An 18,723-nucleotide genomic window follows, 5' to 3' on the forward strand; every position below is an offset into this window, starting at 1 on the left:
TACCACTTTGTAATTAGTTTTCGTGGATGATGCAGGAACTTATAGTTTTCTTCAAATATGCAATAAAGTCAGCAGCAAACACACATTTTACACAAATATACATATGTAGGCATCTAAGGAATGCTTGAAACACACAAACAAATATGAAAATTAAGAGAGAAATGATGGAGATTTTAATAATTTTTTTTAAACTACGGAAGGCCATTTTTACCATAACGTTTTTGTTTTGGCCATTTGTACCACAACGTGTTCGTACTGCTTCTTTTTCCCTATAACTTCTTAAAATATCCTACTGATTGAAACTGTTGAGAATTTTCTTACCTAATGTTAAAAAAGCTTTCAATTTTCCACATATTTGAATCATTTTAATAATTTCAATATTTCATTATGAATAATTATCATATATAAAATAGAAATAATAAGTTATGGTCTTAAATTTACAATTCTAAACTATAAAAAAATATAATCCGAAATATTGAGTTAAGCTATAAATGTTTCATTTAGTATTATTACAACAGAAAATCAAAAGCTGTTTATAGTAAATAAGTTACTCTCTTACACACATATCAAACTGTTATTTTCTTGAATACATGTGTTTGATTTATTACAGATGTTTGATCAACAATCAACGATGTCAAAGGTGTGGGTTTAGAATTTCGAAAAAAGGTATAAATATATATTTATTTAAAAGTGTTTTTATAAATGATTCATATGCCATGACAAAATGCTACAGGATAATGTAAATTTATATAAACAAAAGATAGTGTGTTTAAAAACATCGGCCATACCATGTGAAGAAAAAATAAGTACAGCTTTGATCAAACTTAAGTTTAATTTTTCCATTTCTGTTTCCTCTATTTTCTCAATATATGTTAAGTAACATTACAACTTAAAATCAACGAAAATTTCGTACAATATTTCGTAAAATAAACTTAACCAATTAAACGTCAGTGCTCCTTATGGCAATTGCCGATATTTTAACGCCAGATTTGGTCTGGTAAAATAGATGTTTGAAGATACAAAACGCTCGTTGTTTTTTCCATTTTTATTTCAACGATATCTATTCATACGGCACATGAACACTAACATGGTGTTCGTGTGTATTATGAATATATATTAAAATGGAATTTATTGTGTCACAAATAAATAAAAACGCGCATCTTGTATATACAAAAATATATGTTATCATACCACATCTAGCGTTGAACTCGTGGCTATTGCTATAAGGAACACAGATTGTTTAGGTGTTAATTTTATTTTAAGAAAGAGATTACGAAATTTTGGTTGATTTTGAGCGTTATAGAGACTTTAATTTGTTTCATCTATTACAGATGCTAATATGGAACTGCCAAACAATCTGATCAGCACCAAACCTGCTGCAGCTGCATCGGAAAGGTAATAGCCATTCATTCTACACGCAACGCTAGTAAATACTCAACATTTACAGCTTGCAGTTGAAGGCAAAATTAAATAATTCATTTTTCAAAAGCATCAATGACAAACATATAAATAAATTAACCCCACAGTACAGTCAAACTATTAATGAGTGCAAAACAAAATTTACTACAGGATTCATACTGGAACTGTGAACATTTGTACATAGTACCAAAAAAAACATTGCGTGAATATCAACTATTGTTATTTCTGAAAAAAAAATAAACACAATATTGCGTGAATATCGATAAGTGTTGTTTCTTAAAAATAGTTTTTTTATAAACATAAAGTTCAACAATGCATTTACTTGTATTCTGAAATACACAATATGTATCAAAATATAAACCCTTCATTCTATTAAACGCTTTTGAATGCATCTGCAGCAGGCAGCAGACGGCTTTAAAATCCATTGTGTCAAATCAAGGAATTGCTTGTTATGAGCAAATGCTCCTTTTGTCACAATTGGGAATGTCACAAAAGACTGTTCTGCCTAATGGTTGAAACAGCATGTATTCATATATTCTTTCAGCAATACCTGCCTGATATGATGCCAATCACTTGCAGATGACCAAGATCATGTTAAGTTACGCCAGAAAGGGAGTGATAGCATAAATGCTGCCAGCAAAGTTCGCTTGGACAATATTACTTCCCTACCCGGACAGACAGTTCATATGTACATTGTCGGAAAGATTATTGTAACCCAATTCGAATCAAGTTATCCTTAAATAAAAAGCCAACACTGTATTATCTCCATCGTTACGATCTAACACTGAACGATTTAACTTCAGTACAAATTGTCTATTTTGTGCTCAACGTGCCAAATTTGTTGGAAGAAAACGAGGCTATAATGTATACCCTGTTAGAACAGTTGAATTTAAAAAGAACATCGAACACATATGTATCGATAGGGATGACAAATAGGGTTCAGATATTAAAAGCAGATTGGAAACTATACATGACTTAGCGGCTTCTGTTGCTATATACCATCAGTCATGCAGCGTAAATTTTAGGACAGGTAAAAATATACCACAGTCAGGCAATGAAAAAGGAAAGAAGTGTGGAAGACCAGTGAACATGGCACAGGAATTTGCTTTCCAGGAAAAAGCATAGTTCCTGATTGAAAATGATGACGAACAAATAACACTAAAAGACCTTGTTGACAAAATGGTAGAACTATGTGGAGAACTCTCCTATACATCAACTCATATGAAGAAGAGATTACTAGAGCATTTTGGGTCCTCTATTGTCATCACAGAATTAAATGGAAAGCAGAATGTAATCACATTTAGAAACACTGCATCATCAATTTTTCAATCCTTTTACCAAAAGTCTAGTAGCGATTCTGATGCTTATAAAATTGAAATAATAAAAACAGCAGCACAACTATTGCTAACTGATATAAAGGATATTAAAGCAACAAAATTGTCTTACCCTGACTCTGGCGCTGATCTTATGTCTACACAGGAAAATATTGACTACATTCCGGATAGTCTAAAAACATTTCTTAGAGAAATTTTCAGCGATAAAAAAGCAGATGTTAAGATTGCCTCTATTGGACAGGCCATTATCCAAGCAGTAAGACCAAAGGTGTTGATTCCTCCTCTACAGATTGGCTTAGCAGTACAAATGAAAGAAGAGGTTAAGCTTATAGATATGATATTAGCTCCACCTGGAGAAGAAAAATCATTATATGTACATGCAGTTTTGAGCAGTTTTGAGACGTACAGGTTATCTTTGTATTATACTAGAATGTAAAATATAGTATAATAGAAGTGTTTTGATTTTAAGTGTTAACATTATAATACTTAAGTGATGCGTTATTTTAAGCTAATGACAATGCAACCAATCTTGGTTAAATTTTATTTCCACATGCCATAATATATTGGCATGATTTAATAGTAACATGTATTTAATGGGTGGGTGGGGTAAGTTTACCCCTATAAATGCACTATTTACATGAGTAAATATGTTAAGAAACTTCATGATACACTTAGGAAATAGAAAAATAATACTGTTTTCATAACTGATGTATTACTGAATACTGTTTTTGTTGGCTGGTTTGCCCGAAATGTGTTGTTTTAATAGAAAATGGAAAATATACTTTATTTAAAAAAAACGTCCGCGAGGGGCATAAATAAAATGAAGTTTTAACAGGTTTGCCCTGGAAATATTTCGCTAGACTTTTTTCCTGTCATCTGTTATACGTCATAGATGATTTTGCACGTGAAACCGTTTCTGTTGCAATTAGTTGATGGTTAGGTGCTTTTTTTTCATAGGATGACTGGACTAATCGACTCTGATTACTTTCAATTCTTGAAGCCATTTTCTCAAGTGCTAGACGTTGCTTATCTAGTGAGCGTTCTAATTCCGACCAGTTGGTCGCCCCGATTTGGCCATTTTTGGGGCGCCCATGGCCAACTGGCCCGCTCAATGACCAGTTATGGCCTTAAATGACCTTGTTTGGCCACATTTGCCCTTACGCTAGCATAAAAGGACGACCAATTTTTGGTCATCAGCTCAGTTCCATCACGAAAACTTAGAGGCAGGTCCTTTTATAAAATTAACAGCAAAAGCTTATATTCACTTATATTTATTTGAAAGAGCTCATTGAACATCATACTTAAAGTACTTACCTGTGGCATTTCATTACGACATTTGGAAGCATTTATTGTCATTTGATGTACTTAAAATTGTTGCCATTATCAATTGTGAAAGACTCATACATTAAACAAGTAAACTTGTAACACTTCAAATAACAAACTGTAGGAAATCTTATGCTCAGGTGAAAATACACCAACTGCCTTTATAAGACTATAATATATACATTTACTAATGTAATGATTTTTGAGTTGCATACAGCAATGATTATTTTGTTCAACGTGCGACAATAAAAGTTAATAACTTTTCGAATAGTGTTGTTTGCATTCCTCATATGTTTAAAAGCGCAGCATGGACGGCTGAAAAGTCAGTGTATTACTTGTACGTACACAAGCGTTCACAGGTGGAACGTAACAAATGGTGGCAGCGTCGGTGATAGAAGTTTTACCTTTTTCACAGTGATATGAACTTTACTCTCCGAAAATAGAAACTTACGGATAGAAATAACATTAAACTTGCAAACGTAAGAGCTATATGCAACACACGTTAACAGTAAAATAAAGCGCTGTATGCAACGCTGAACATTAAGAAGTTAAAATATAAGTAACCTACTCAAAAGTAACGTAAAATACAATATTAATAGCATAATTTTGATAAACGGTAAGGGTTACAAATTGTCACCTATAAAGACTATTTAACAAAAATAGATTTACACATAAGCTAGGCGTTTTAAGTACAAAATGAATGACCCGCAACAAGTAGACAGCGACGGCGAAATTTACTTCCGGTATCGACCAAGAAGTGCCGGATGTGAAGGGGAAAGATCGGAAATAACAGGTGATGGATCAAGACAATGCTTGGCTGCGGAAATGACGGAATCAAGCGGCATTGCGGAAGACGAGACGTCGGGTTCCAGCACAAGGGCGACCGAAGGGGCTGTCGTAACCAATTTAACGGGTGATGGATCGCTACAGAAGACTGTTGCAGATATGGCTGCTATTCTTAAAGATGTTGTTAGCGAGCTGAAGATTTTAAAGGGATCCGGTATTAGTGATGCAAGAAGTGCCGAAGGCAATTACAACCATAACAAAACGCCAGCGATACACATAGACACACCATCGCCAGAGTATGCAGTGTCAGATATTTGTGCCAATGTCCCGCAACGCGTGCAACAGATGCAACCTATGTATCATCGCGACGGACGCTACACAGATGAAACAGGCTACGCCGAGTACCAACAGGTACCAAACAGGGAGCACGCCTGGGAGAGACACCGCAGCGCTCGCAACTTTCATCATCACAATGAACGGCTCTATGAAAACGAAACAAGAGCAACAGCCGCGCGTCACAACAAACAAACGACCGTTAAAATAACGCCCTACAACGGTACCGAAGAATGGACCACGTGGATAACGCAAATTGAGACTATAGCGTACAGGTGCGGGTGGAGTGAAGATGAGAAACTCGATCAACTCCTACCTAGTCTTAAAGGTGTCGCGGCTCAATTCGTGTTTTCACAATTATCATCGCATACCATCAACTGTTACGCTGACCTTATAGCGGAATTGAATAGCAGGTTCCGGGTGATCGAGACTCCGAGATCGTTCGCGGCTAAATTTAGCAGAAGAGCACAGCGTCATGGTGAGACAGAAGAGGAATTCGCAGCAGACTTGAAAATGCTGTATGATAGGGCACACCGTTGTAGAGATAGACAAACGAGGGAAGAAGATTTGGTTAGGCGTTTCCTTGACGGATTGTATGATGAAGAAATCAAGTTTGAAGTCGAATTCAACAAAGAACCACGTACGGTAGATGAAGCAGTCTACCACGTTGTTAATCTGATGCAGATCCGAAATGGGAGTAGGAATGGTAGAAAAGGGCGATTCAACACACGCCGAGCATACGAAACGAAAACGGACGAGAAGCGATATACGGGAAACAACAATCGCCGCCTGTTTACTGATAATAACAGTGTCCCGAATACAGATCCTCGTAAGATCCCTGTGATAGCAACCAGTGATAACGAAAACAATAGGCAAAGTAGTCCGATTCAGAACGAGCTCATTCAAGGGTTACTGGCCAGAATTGAGAAGCTTGAAAAGGAAAGAGTAAGGAAAAATGCAGTGAACAAAAGTGAAGTTTAATGCTATAGCTGTCATGGAATAGGTCACTACGCGAGAGAGTGTCCAAAACGGGCCAATGAAAATCGTGAAAAGGATTCAAGCAGTACTCAGTTTAATTTAAACTACCAAGGACCGACCCTTGCGGCCAAAGGGAGGTCCCAATAAAGAGGACAGGCCAGAAAACTGAAGAGATAGCAGATAGTACGGTGCCTGCTAAGCACGCAGAACATATCGCAAGAGGTAAAGTGAAGAGAAACTTTGCTGAAGGTGTCTACGTTAGAGGTTACGTGAACGACACGCCTGTTACTTTCACCGCCGATACGGGTGCCTCTCACACGGTAGTTTCCACAAGAGTTTTTGAAAATATTTGCGCAGCGAAAAGGCCTTCGCTAGTTAAGTCCTCGTGTTTGTTTGGGGCCGGTGGGTCGCCAATAAAGGAGGCAGGAAAAGGCAGCCTTACGTTAGAAGTAGGACCGATGAAGATTGAACAAGTGGTCATAGTTGCAGAGATCGAAGACGATGCTCTGTTAGGATATGACATTTTGAAAGGTTCAAAAGGTGGTCCGGCGGATATCCTTCTTAGCAGCAATAAAATAATTCTTGACTGAGTGGAGATTCCAATTTTTCAAGTAGGAAAGCACAACAAGACCAGGCGAGTGATGGTAGCTGACGACACAAAAGTACCTGGTTTAACTGAGATGATTATAGATGTTTTTGTGGAGCGATATGAGGAGGACGAAGATGACGAATGTGAGTTCGTAATAGACCCAGATGACAGGTTTTACGATCAGTACCCTTTGCAAATGGCATCAACATTGGTGGATTTAAATCGAAATCCAACCTGCCAATTAAGAGTGTTGAATCCAAGTGACACAGTGGTGGAGTTAAAACAGGACGCAGTTATCGCACAAGCTGAGAGAGTTGAGAGAATACTTAGTGTAGTATCTCCGGCTGAAAATGCAGGCAAACAGCGTGACCGTTCAAATATTCGCCGAATACAGGTTGAACAACAATCAACGGATAGTAAGACAATAGAGTTTCAAGAAGCCAGTGAGTCTGAAGTGCCAGAACATTTGATACCACTTTACAAAAAGTCAATAGAAGGCAAGTCCACATGGGAAAAACGGGTTATAGCCGGTACCCTACTAAAGTTTAGTGATAACTTCTCAAAAACAGAATGGGACATTGGGCTCACAACGCTGGCTGAACACTCTATTAATACGGGCGACGCAGAGCCAATAAAACAGAGACCACGACGGGTGCCATTGGCGTATGCCGAACAAGAAAAGACGGCCATAGATGATTTGCTGCAGAAGGGCGTGATACAGAAGAGTACCTCGCCATGGGCATCACCCATTGTTCTCGTAAAGAAGAAGTCTGGTGCCATAAGACCCTGCGTAGATTATCGGAAACTGAACGCTTTGGTTAAACCGGACGGGTTTCCGTTACCAAGGGTACAAGACTGCTTAGACGCAGTTGCCGGATCAACTTTGTTTAGCAGCTTCGACCTCACTAGCGGATACTTTCAGATCCCACTGAAAGCCGAAGACCGACCGAAAAGTGCATTCTGTTGCAAGTATGGTCACTATGAAATGACCAGAATGCCATTCGGTTTAAACAATTCAGCGAGTACGTTTCAACGCACAATGGAATTGGCATTGCAAGGACTACAGTGGGAGACGTGCCTCATTTACATCGATGATATTGTGGTGTTCGGGGTTTCGTTCAGTCAGCACATGGAGAGAGTATCTCAAGTCCATCAGCGGATACAAGAAGCCGGAATGAAGCTTAAGCCAGAAAAGTGCAACTTACTGCAAACGGAGGTAGTTTTCTTGGGACATGTAGTCTCCGGCCAAGGTGTTAAACCGGACCCATCTAATGTCCAGAAGATCATTGACTGGCCTAGACCGGAAAATGCAAAGCAGGCAAAACAATTTGTGGCCACTGGTTCCTATTACAGGCGATTCATTAAGAATTTCAGTGCCATAGCAAGACCCTTAACAAACCTTACAAAGAAGGGGATCACTTTTGCATGGACGGCAGATTGCGAAGAGGCGTTTCAATGCATTAAAGACAAGTTAATAGGACCAGATATAATGGGATACCCACTGAACGAGGGCGGCACATTTTATCTTGATACTGACGCTTCTGGCATAGGTATTGGAGCCGTACTTTCACAAATGCAAGAAGACCGTGAACGAGTGATTGCATATGGAAGCAGAGCCACAAACAAAGCAGAACGCAACTACTGCATAACTGAACAAGAACTACTGTCGGTAGTCTACTTTATCCAGTATTTTAGGCAATACCTATTGGGACGGCGATTTATAGTCAGAACGGATCACCAAGCATTGGTTTGGTTGTTTCAGATGAAGGAACCTTCGGGGAAGATAGCAAGGTGGTTGGAAATTCTTGCTCAATATGACTTTGCCATCGAATACAGATCCGGAAAGAAACAAAGCCATTGTGATGCGTTATCGAGATGCGCAACTCCTAAAGATTGTACATGCGCAGAGGTCGATATGAGCGAACCACTCAAGTGTGGACCATGCAACAAATGCAAACGAAAGTCAGAGATGATGAGTTGGACCTCTAAAGTAAGCCTACAGTTCGCAAACAAAGTAAATGAAAACCAAACAGAAGCCAACAAAGAAATCACAAATCCAGTAGACATGCAAATTGAGCTAAGCGAAGCGACGCATTCAATAAGAACGACTAAGGGAGACAAACAATCCAGTCAAAAGACCGATGAAAGTAACTGGGTATGGAGTGAGACTTCGGATACATTTGCTATTAAACAGAGTGCAGATAAAGATTTAGCTGTCATAATTAAGGCAAAGCGAGAGGATAAGAAACCGGGAAGAGATGTCATCGACACTTGTAGCTCAGAGTGTAGACATTATTGGCTCATGTGGGATGATATATATCTGAAAAATGATATTATGTACAAACGGTTCACCAAACAAAATGGAGCTGGTCAATTCGAACAAATTATCATGCCAAAGGAAAGTAGACGGAAAGTTATGAAGCAAATGCATGACACCCTAATCTCTGGACACTTAGGAGTTACGAAAACAAAAGAGAAGATATTACAAAGATATTACTGGTACAACCTGAAACAAGACCTGCAACTGTATATTAAACAATGCGACATATGCGCAGCTGACAAAACTCTTAACAAAAACCCCAAAGCTCCAATGGGACACCTTCGAAGTGGCGGTCCATGGGACACCCTTGCACTGGATTATATGGGGCCATTTCCGAAAACTGAAAGAGGAAATAAGTATATCCTTGTAATAACCGATCAGTTCACCAAGTACGTTGAAGTATTAGCCGTACCAAACCAGAGAGCAGAAGATTGTGCATCACGACTCCTCAATGAGTTTATATCTAGATGGGGAGCGCCTTTAAAGATTCATTCAGACCAAGGAACCACTTTTGAGAGCAAGATTTTTCAAGAACTCTGCAAACTGCTAGAAGTAAGGAAAACACGAACAAGCCCAAGAAACCCACAGGGTAATGGCCAAACCGAGAGGTTAAACAGAACGCTGCTTAAAATGATCAAAGCGTACCTTACTCAAGAGCAGGAAGACTGGGATATGCATTTGGGTTGTTTAGCCGGTGCTTATAGATGTACGCCAAATGAATCAACTCAGTTTTCGCCGAACATGTTATGCTTAGGTCGTGAAGTACGCTTACCAGCTGACCTGGTGTTCCCATACAACGACAGCGCCGTGGAAGTTGTCCAGTACGCAGACTACGTAGAAGGCCTGAAAAATAAGATGCTGCATGCGCACGCCATCGCTAGAAAATATCTCAAAAGGAAGGCGGAACTCAGCAAGGAGATCTACGACACCAAAGTAGCCGAGTACAACTACAAAGAAGGCGATTTAGTGTGGTGTTTGCATGAAATAAGAAAAGTGGGCGTTACTCCAAAACTTGAAAAGCGGTTTGAAGGTCCTTATGAAGTGATTAAAAGAACATCGCCGTTTAATTTTGAAATAGCGCTGAATAATAAGGGTTCAATAAAAGTGGTTCACCACAATAAACTTAAACCCTACGAAGGCGTTAATCCACCAGTTTGGGCGCGACAATTTTCCAAGAAATTAAGAAGAAAATTTCGCAATGTTCGCTCAGTAACTGTATTAAACACAGACGTATAAAGCACTATACGTAATATTAAACATTTAAGAAACGTTGTAAAATGTGAACATTAAACATTTTAATTAACATGTAACATTAAGCGTATTGTTATTAAGAGAATCATTAAAATAGTTCGTTAACATAGTTCGTGTTATTCGGAGTTGTGAGTAAAGCGTTAATCTGGAGGATATTTCGCAATTATTTGCATAAATATGACATTTGAAGGCAACAATTAAATATATTTTGAAAATGAAGCACGAAACCTAGTGATAGGAAAGTCATTTTACGCGATAAGTCACAGATTACGTGGTTAAGTGACACGGACTATTTCCCACAGTGGCAATGGCACCAATTTTGTGTTTTTTGTCAATCATTTAATAAACAATTTTTTTTTTACAGAACATGTACGCATTGAAGACAGCCAGCTACAGGAAACTGTATAAATGTCGATTCTGTCCAAAAGCTGACCGAAAACACCGTGCCATAGCACATGTACTCAAACACCATGTTCAGCTCGACAGAGTGCCGTTCTACTGCACATTGTGTAATTTCCGGTGCACGGCTACAGTAGACCTCCTGCACCATGTTAAGCAGTACAAGAGGCATGTAGAAGAGGTAGCCAGGAATGGTATCACTGATGAACAAACAGTACTGAGGCAGAGTACGAACCCGGTTGACCCGAACTCGCTAGTGGAAGTCATCGACATGGAAACGAGCGCGGACGATCAGGACGAAGAAGAATACACCACCACGCTTTCGTATCAGCGTCCGATGGTCAACCATGGTCATTCCGATTCGTCTATGTCCAACGTCTACGTTCCTTCGCCAACGTCTTCATTCATAACGTTTACGCCAACCATCTACAACGAGGGCACCGCAAGAAACCCGACACCACACTTGATCAGTATCCCTGACCCATGTACGTCTCAAATTTCCATCCAGTCGATGCCAGCACTGTCTAGTATTCCAGTTGTAAACCTGACGTCGCCAGTTCCATTTACTGGTGTGTACAACAATGCACTGAAGAAAACTAACACGATACCGGTGTCTAGACAGGTTATTGTGCCACAGCAGTTGAGCTCAGCAAAAGATGGTTTCAAATCTGCGCTCTCCAAGTTTAAGACATCTGGGGACGCAAGGGTTTTCCAGCCAATCCCTGTCCAAGCAACAACGTCCTCGGTGTCCGCCTTTACGTGTGCCTATCTCCATAAGCAATACCGCATCTATGACTTCTATCCCAACCAGCACCGCCGTTCAGTCTAAACAACAGCAGCTGACTCCAACTTCAAATGAGACAGAAAACTATCAAAATCTTTTTCAAATAGCCACTCCATTGCAAGATGAAAATATCCTTCCCGATCTCCTAGAGTATGATTTAAACGAACCACTGTTCAGCAACAATGAGGAAAATGTAAAGAATACCAACATCGAGCAGAAGAACAAAGACAACAACAACAACAACAACAAATGCGAACTCATAGATTTATCAAACGTGATTAAGCAATCAACACTCGAGGTCGTTAACGCTATAAACAAAGGAAATGAGGTTTTAAGTGAGGAAAATAGGGGGCGACAAATCCAACAACATAAGGAGACAAACAGACTCCTTCAGTCGATCTTTGAAGAACTGAGAAGTCTCAACAGACAAGTTGCGATGCAGAACCGGAACCACGCATGGACTCGACGGGCGCCGGCATCTCACAGAACCCCATCTCGTAGCCAGGATAAGAGGGTCAAAAGCGTAGTGAAAAAATATAAACCTTTCAATCACCACGAATCGTTCATGTCATCGCTGAAAAAAAATGTAACATTTTAATTAATATTAACCATAGGGACCGTTAAGTAAAAATATTCTATTCTACTACATATATATATATACAAGGGATACAACTGTGAAAATTCCTGCACACAACCATGGTGTAATCAATAGCGAAAAATTTGCTTCCAAACACAATAAATACACCAATTAAACTGTATTACAACAGCCAAGACATTTATCTTTCAGAAAATAATACACTTGGCAATAAAGTACAAGCTTTTCATTGAACTAAGAGAGAAAGTTTCATTCAAAATGCTCAAAAATCCTTACTTGGACACAGGTGTGCACAGCTGAAAACTGTGAGTTCTAGAAGTAATTTTCGTATTCCTTTGTTATAAAGCTCTTTTGCTGGTACATATTCCTTGGATAGTTTTTTTCATAGTAAAATAGAACATAATTACTATTTAGTGAGAACATTTTGCTATAAAATCATATCAATCTGCTTCAATTTCACAATGACAATGTTTTACTTTCATTTTGGATAGTTCACATGTATTTCTAACATGCGATTTGATTGGTTGAAATTCCACTGCAGTAATAAATCCAGCCATTCACGTTCCACGTAACATTACCAGACAAATTGCATACAAATCCTTGAAGATAGTAGAAATGTAAACAAATTTAATATTTACGGTGTTTTACATATATGCAGTTACATGCAATTATGGAAGGTGTCTACTTTGATTAATAAAGTGTCTATGGATAATTAAACAAGGTAAAATTTGTTCAACTTCTCTGTAATTATTAAATTATGAAACAAAATGTGTCAAAGTGGGTGTGCACACCTGTGTCGCATTTCGAAAATTTTACCGTTTTTCATGAAACTTTCGTTTCAAACACAACTATGAATACTTTTACTGCTATACACATAGTTATTATCTGATAGATAAATGTCTGAGCTGTTGTTATACAGTTTTTTTGGTGTAATTATTGCTTTTGGAAGCGATTTTTTTGCTATTGTTCAGACCATGATGTTGTGCAGAAAATTTGACAGTTGTAATTGGGAGCTAGTCAACTCGTACCTTAGTCAACTCGTACCTTCGGTCAACTCGTACCCGATTTGGTCAACTCGTACCCGATTTTTGGTCAACTCGTACCCCCACTAGTCAACTCGTACCCGAATTGGTCAACACGTACCCTCCTAAAAATTATTTATATATATCAAAGACGTGAAATATGTTTTTGATATGAATATAGATAAAGGTTATAAAAAAAAAGTTTTTTTTTCAAAAGTAGAGTAGTAGACAAGTTCATTATTTTTCACACGTGTATAAATATAAAGGACGTGTTTGTCGGCGTTTTGTTTGATAAAATGTTGACTTATAACACCTTTATGACAACAGGACCGTCGGCGATTTGTTAAACAATTTGTTTGTCGTGCATCTAAAATGAAATTGGCCTCAAAGAAAATGTTCAATTATAATAAAAACATTAAGGTATAAGATTATTATTATTTAATTATATAAATATTAAAATGGTAAGCAGCGCAACTTAAAGGCCAATTTTGTAAATTATGTGAACGGTCTCTAAATGGAGAGATAAAACGTCAATTCATATTAAAACTTGTATAAGCAAACCAAAAATGACCGATATATACGATAAATTACGTCTTCGGTGATAGGTTTCTCTTCCGCAATTGACAAAGTAACACGACTAAATGTACGTTAGAGTAAGAGTATCTTTGCTTGATGTATTAATTCAATACATTAACTTTTGGACTTGGATGTATTGGACTTTGAAACAGTATGTAAAGAACTGAATAAAGAACACAGAACTATCAATAGAGTTATCTGTATACGAGTTATAACGCAACAATTGTATAAATCGTCCGCAGATTCCTTCTTTGTATATCTGTCCGCAAATCCATATAGATTTTTTTGGCGGCCGATTGCAGTATTCTGCGCTCAGCCGCCATTGGTGTGTTGTACTATGTACACTAATACCAAGGTTAGCAGAAAGCAGGCCCCATATGTATATACAATGAGAACTGATGTATTTATGGAACGTGAATTATATATAACTAATTTACGTTTTTAAATAACTAATTCAATATTGCTTACAGTTAATTTAAAAAAATAAAATGGCATTGTCATATTAGAATTTGGCATTAATCTTATTTTTGCCACAATACAAAAAAAATGAAACAAAGAAATTTGTATCAGAACGATTTGTATACTTTTTAGGTGTTACACTTGCCCAGTACAACATAATTATTTGGTCAACTCGTACCTGCAATAAACATAAAAAACATCAAATGCACTGATGTATTTATGGAACGTGAATTATATATAACTAATTTACGTTTTAAAATAACTAATTCAATATTGCTTACAGTTAATTTAAAAAAAAATAAAATGGCATTGTCATAATAGAATTTGGCATTAATCTTATTTTTGCCACAATACAAAAAAAATGAAACAAAGAAATTTGTATCAGAACGATTTGTATACTTTTTAGTTGTCACACTTGCTCAGTACAACAGAATTATTTGGTCAACTCGTACCTGCAATAAACATAAAAAACATCAAATGCATGCAAACACCCATCGCAATTTGTTTCCATAAAGAACAAATATTAAAAAGGTACGAGTTGACCAATCTGAAAAATGACTAAAGTACGAGTTGACCAAATCGGGTACGAGTTGACTAGGGTACGAGTTGACTTAGGTACGAGTTGACTGGAAACCATCCCTTGTATATATGTATATAGTATAATAGAGTATTTTTTACCTAACGATCCCTGTGATATTAACTTATGTGAATTTAAACAATAACTAAATACCGGTGACAAAGTGCAAAGACTTGTTTTAAAAGTGTAAACTGTGAAAAAAAGGATTAGTGACAGACAGAATTGATATTTTAATCGGACATTCTGTGTACGTGTAATCTTACGTGAAATCAAAGGACTGAGAGAATTTTTGGTGTAACATTAACGTATGGACGATTTAACTGTCATTTGTGTCAGGACAGTAATATATTAAGTTTGTATATATTTCATGATATTTATTACATAGAGATGTGAAGTTTAATATAAACTCTTGATTGTGTTCCCAAACTTGTTGTGTAAGTTAAAGCATGTTAAATATATATTATTGTTGTTAATAAGATTTTTACTAAGTAAGTCATTATAATTTAGTACAATGTGATTGGTTACAGGAGTAAACCAAACTCGTTGGAGGGGGGTATTGATATGCGCTGCATATCAGGACAATGACAATGAACTTAAAAACCAAACACTAACTTTTAACATGATCTTTTAACTGTTACCTTTTAATCTGTTGTTCATCTGTATTATTCCTTTTTATTCACCTGAGCATCTACACAGGGCATATGACAGCCAAAACATATTATATATGCATTACGGTCCGTATTATTCACGACTGTTTTACACATAAACAATATTCTGGTTGTACGCCTGTGGATTATTTTTATTTCGTTTCCGAATAACTTATCCGAATGTGAGTGCTGTCACCTGCCTCGTGATTTTCACTGTTGTTGTATTTGTATTTTAATCTCATCTTTAGCACTATGTAAAACATTATTATGTATATTACATTACTGCTGAGTAATAATGACCACAGTTACATATTAACAGTTATTTTACGATAAAACTTAACTTGTCCATGAGACGCCGGTTCATTGTCAGCCATTTGTCGCAGTGCTTTATGGTCTGATGAGTCATCTCTTTTAAAATAGCTTTCTTCACGATGTCTTATTTTAGATCAACGGTAATGTTTACATGTTCTAGTTTTTGACCCTTTTGTATTCGTCGTTTAAAGAGACATATCGACTCTGATTATTTTCAATTCTTGAAGCCATTTTCTCAAGTGCTAGACGTTGCTTAGTGAGCGTTCTAATTCCGACCAGTTGGTCGCCCCGATTTGGCCATTTTTGGGGTGCCCATGGCCAACTGGCCCGCTCAATGACCAGTTATGGCCTTAAATGACCTTGTTTGGCCACATTTGCCCTTACGCTAGTATAAAAGGACGACCAAATTTTGGTCATCAGCTCAGTTCCATCACGAAAACTTAGAGGCAGGTCCTTTTATAAAATTAACAGCAAAAGCTTATATTCACTTATATTTATTTGAAAGAGCTCATTTAACATCATACTTAAAGTACTTACCTGTGGCATTTCATTACGACATTTGGAAGCATTTATTGTCATTTGATGTACTTAAAATTGTTGCCATTATCAATTGTGAAAGACTCATACATTAAACAAGTAAACTTGTAACACTTCAAATAACAAACTGTAGGAAATCTTATGCTCAGGTGAAAATACACCAACTGCCTTTATAAGACTATAATATATACATTAACTAATGTAATGATTTTTGAGTTGCATACAGCAATGATTATTTTGTTCAACGTGCGACAATAAAAGTTAATAACTTTTCGAATAGTGTTTTTTGCATTCCTCATATGTTTAAAAGCGCAGCATGGACTGCTGAAAAGTCAGTGTATTACTTGTACGTACACAAGCGTTCACAGGTGGAACGTAACAATATTCCCATGTTTTTGATGTTGATCAAGGTCAAATTATCAGAGTTTCAGACAAAAAAGAGTGTCCGACTTTATTCTTAATTTTATGATAATGATGTACACAATATTTTGATTTTCAAATGAACTTAAAAATTAATTAATAGATTACATGTACTTATAAACAATGAAGATGCCGAATATAGATGTGCAAAAATGGCGTGGTAACATAGTTTGAAAAAATATTATTGTCGTGCTGGAGTTGACAACAATGGTACATAAAGCTTTTAGTAAATGACAATGCAAATTGCATTTTAAGTTTCAAGTCAATAATTGTAATTGTTAAGAAGTAACACAGCTTAAACCTCACATACAATAAACAAGAAATTCAAGTATCACTGTATATGATTATGTGATTTAAACACATATACATAACAGACAGCTTTCACATGTTAAAGGGACCGTCCGACAGATAAAGCGTCGTATCGACATGAAACAATATTTGAGCATGGATGGTCGAGTGGTCTAGGCGGGTGGTTTTACACTCCAGGACTCCAGGGGTCAGTGGTTCGAGCCCTGTTGAGGTTTACTTTTTTCCTTTTTTAAAGTGTATTCTTGTTTTTTTCTAGGAGATTTTTAGTTCAAATGTTAATTTATCAATATTAAGCATTTAATAACAAGCTTCAATACATGCCGAAATCTGTTGGACGGCCCCTTTAAACTTTTTGTCAAATGTGTTATTTGTTTGACCTTTTAACCAAAGCGTGACCAGAACTTTTATGAAAGCCATCCTTTTTTCGCATGTGACACACTTTCCCAAATAGGTTAATGGATACTTGGGCCATCCATAAAGTATATCACCATCAAGACGGTGTTGTGTGTGTGTGTGGGGGGGGGGGGGGTGTAAGAAAATGTGTGACTAGAGGGAGGGGCTGGTCAGGCCATGTGTGATGTCACCCATTTTTTTAAAAGTTTAATTGTATTTCTTTTTTTATATGTCATTATTAGTATTTGATAGCTTTATAAATAGTTTAAAAAAAACAAAAAACTATTCTTCTAAAGTAAGTGGACTTTTCATATATTGTATACAGTTTAATAGTGAAGTATGTTGAAGATTACATTTTAATACGGTATTAATAACAAAAATTGTTCGAAAGTGTGACATATTTAAGGGGGGGGTCCGAGATTTTTGAGCCTTATTTAAGAGTTATTTTGACATGAGAGCCTCATTTTAAGAAAACAGGGCTTAATGCATGTGCGTAAAAAAAACAAGAGATGTGTTTGTCAGAAACATGCCCCATACTGGGCCACTTTGATTTATTAATTTTTTATTTTGATTATATGCCTTTAAAAAATATTACTTCCCTTGTAAAAATGATCTGTACCTGCCAAATGATAAATATAAATTATCTCCCTTTAATGCTTGTTACTTCCCTTGGATTTGTTTTTTTTCACCTTTGACCTTGAAGGATGACCTTGACCTTTCACCACTCAAAATGTGCAGCTCAATGAGATACACTTGCATGCCAAATATCAAGTTGCTATCTTCAATATTGCAAAAGTTATGGCCAATGTTTAAGTTTTCGGATGGACGGACGGACTAACAGACAGTTCAAATGCTATATGCCACCCTACCGAGGGCATAAAAATCACCACACAATAGCCTGTGCAGTCTGCACAGACTATGAGTTACAGGCTGTTCTGGTTTTATGCTGTTTTTACATTTTCACTTCGCTTCTGAGCGGAAAAGGGTTTAAACATAGTAGATCTGATCACAAAGTAATAGGGTGACATATAAGGAGAACTTATACTGCCTTCATATATGACCAAGCTTTTATGGTGACACAGTAAAGTGTCTGCTTAGGAACCCGGAGGACCCTGGTTTAATCCCTATTGGGTAGGGGATTCTAAAGTATTACCTTTGTGGTAGCTTACACCGTTTTTCCACGCAGGACTCTGTCCCATTAAGGTAAACAAAAGTTATTTCACTGTGAGGGGAAGTTCTTCAAATAATAGTATATTAATTGACTGACAGACAAAAGGGAAATATTAATAATGGGGGTATAATTATTTCCTAAGAGCTTGAAGGTAGGTAGTTAAGTGAATCCTTTCCTCAATAAGTCAAG

The 18,723-nt window shown here is 37.1% G+C and overlaps 1 long non-coding RNA gene across 1 annotated transcript in view; it reads left to right on the top strand.

The window, feature by feature from the left end:
• Positions 1-4,340, top strand: part of LOC127831861 (uncharacterized) — a 4,730-nt gene extending 390 nt beyond the window's left edge. The window contains exons 2-4 of the long non-coding RNA XR_008026526.1: positions 611-666; positions 1,332-1,395; positions 1,964-4,340. This is a non-coding gene — a long non-coding RNA (uncharacterized LOC127831861). The remainder of the gene's footprint in view (positions 1-610; positions 667-1,331; positions 1,396-1,963) is intronic.
• The last annotated feature ends 14,383 nt before the right edge of the window (positions 4,341-18,723 follow it).

Source organism: Dreissena polymorpha, chromosome 5, assembly GCF_020536995.1.
Source record: "Dreissena polymorpha isolate Duluth1 chromosome 5, UMN_Dpol_1.0, whole genome shotgun sequence".
NCBI lineage: Eukaryota > Metazoa > Mollusca > Bivalvia > Myida > Dreissenidae > Dreissena > Dreissena polymorpha.